Source organism: Phascolarctos cinereus, unplaced genomic scaffold (genome assembly GCF_003287225.1).
Source record: "Phascolarctos cinereus isolate Bilbo 61053 unplaced genomic scaffold, phaCin_HiC Scaffold_1;HRSCAF=81, whole genome shotgun sequence".
In the NCBI taxonomy this organism is placed as follows: domain Eukaryota; kingdom Metazoa; phylum Chordata; class Mammalia; order Diprotodontia; family Phascolarctidae; genus Phascolarctos; species Phascolarctos cinereus.
In genome coordinates this window covers 56,260,542-56,262,960 of record NW_027555514.1, presented here as the reverse complement: position 1 = coordinate 56,262,960, position 2,419 = coordinate 56,260,542, and the positions used below count along the sequence as shown (strand labels likewise).

Below are 2,419 nucleotides of genomic sequence, written 5' to 3'. Positions count from 1 at the left end.
CAACAATTGGGGATGGCTGAACAAGCTGTGGTATATGAATATAATGGAATACTATTGTGCTATAAGAAATGATGAGCAGGCAAACTTCAGAAAAACCTGGAAAGACTTGTCTGGTCTGATGCTGAGTGAAGTGAGCAGAACCAGGAGAACATCACACACAGTAACAGCAACACTGTGCAATGATTAACTATGATAGATTTAGCTCTTCTCAATACAACGATTCAAGACAATTCCAAAAGACTCATGATGGAAAATGCTATCGATATCCAGAGAAAGAACTATTTAGTCTGAATACAGATCAAAGCACACTATTTTCACTTTTGTTTTTTATTTCTCATGATTTTTCCCTTTTGTTCTGATTCTTCTTTCACAACATGACTAATGTGGAAATATATTTAATATGATTGCACATGTATAACCTTCATATTCTTAGGGAGAGGGGAGGGAAGAGGAGGGAGAAAAATTTGGAGCTCAAAATCTTATAAAAGTGAGTGTTGAAAAGTATATTTACATGTAATTGGAAAAAATAAAATACTCTTAGGTGGGGAAAAAACCAGCTAAATAGGGAAGTGGAATGAACTCTGGGCTTGAAGGCAGAAAGACCTGAGTTCAGATTCAGCCTCAGACATTTTCTAGCTGTGGGCTCTGGGCAAGTCACTTAACCTCTAGCTGACTCAGTTTCCCTGACCATAAAACGGGGATAAAAAATACACGCACACACACACACACACACACACACACACACACACACACACACACAGAGCGGGTTGTTTCAAGGATCAAATTTGTAAAGCACTTAACATAACACATAGTAGGTACTTAGAAAATTCTTCTTCCCTTTTCCACTTCTTAGTTGCACTGCCTCCAAAATTCCTCCCCAAATCCATCCCCAATCCAGCCTACGAACTGCTGCCTAATTAATTTCCACAAAGTACAGGTCATGTGTTAATGACATGATGTTTGTTAAGATCTTTTATCTTCACCTGAAGAGCAATACTATCCATATATTTTATCAGCTTCATTCATTAAAATGATAAATATCTATTTATTTTATTTGTCAAATTCAACAAACATTTATCTAACACTTACAGAATATGCAAGGCACTGGGTTGGACTCAAAGACGAATGAAAACATCCCTGCCCTCAGGATGTTTATAGTTTGGTAGATTAGACCAATATGATACAAGTTCTGTTTAGTGCTTTAGAGTCTAGTAGATTAGATCTACAGAAGGCAACTGTAGTGCTTTAGATAAAGTCCAAGCCACAGAGAATAGCAGGCAAAATGTAATCTTTCACTTCCCAGGATATATTTCACCATAGTTCATATTATTTTTCTTTTCACTCTCTATTCTGCCTACAAGATGCAACTGATATATTGACTGTGATATTCAGTTATTTGACATAAAGAAAATTGACTCTCACATAAAGTTTCAAATAAATTGTAATGGGTAAGGTTTATATCTGCCAAGCCCATCAAGCTATATAGTCTTCTGACTCAGCCCACCCACTTCCCAAAGGGCTCCCCTGTAGCACCTACATTCTTCACCACTCACACAATCCACCCTCCTTATTAATCATGCCACTATCAGGCTGTAGCCAGAAAACAGGGTTCATCTTTGTACCTTAGGCTAAGCAGCTACCCTCAACTGCTATTTATTTATGTCTTCAAACATTATGTACCATATTCTCAAAACTTCTATTAAAAAATATTGTTGTTCTCACTTCAGCAGAAAATATACTAAAACTGGAACAATACAGAGATTAGTATGGCCTCTGTGCATGGATGACATGCAAATTCATGAAGCATTCCATATTTTTTGAGGGAGGAGGAAAAATTTAAAACTTAAACTCTTATAAAAGTTAAGGCTGAAAACTAAAAATAAATAAATAAAAGATTTATTGGTTAAAGAAAAGGGGAAAAAAAGTCATAAAAACATTATTTCTGGGTAATCTGGTGAAAGGAGTAAATATCCATTAATGACAACGTTGATCCACATAAGTAGCAAAATATATTGTCCAGAAAGAAGAAAGTGAGAATCTTGTTCAGTTCTGTGTACCACATTTTAGGAAGGAAATCAATAGGTAAAGACATTCCAAATCATTCTATGAGGATCAGCCAAAGAAATTGGAGTTATAAAAGCCTGAGAAGAGAAAATTCATGAGGAACATGATAGCTGACTTCAAATACTTGAAGGGTTCTCACGTGGAAGAGAACCTATCCTACTTTGGCCCCAAAGGTTATAAATGGATAGAAATTATTAGGAGACAAATTTAGTTCCACATAAATAAAAATTCCTGAAAATTGGAAAGATACACAAAAATGGAATGGTCTCTCTCATAAAGTAGTAAGGTCTCATCGCTAAAGGTGTTCAAAAGGACAATTCATCTGGGTTGCTGCAAGAAAGGATTCAGACTTCAG

At 35.9% G+C, this 2,419-nt stretch overlaps 1 non-coding gene across 1 annotated transcript; it reads left to right on the top strand.

The window, feature by feature from the left end:
- Positions 1 to 1,714: 1,714 nt before the first annotated feature.
- On the top strand, positions 1,715 to 1,818 carry LOC144455276 (U6 spliceosomal RNA). Its single transcript, XR_013483999.1, has one exon. It is a non-coding gene; the product is annotated as a U6 spliceosomal RNA (small nuclear RNA).
- Positions 1,819 to 2,419: the final 601 nt, after the last annotated feature.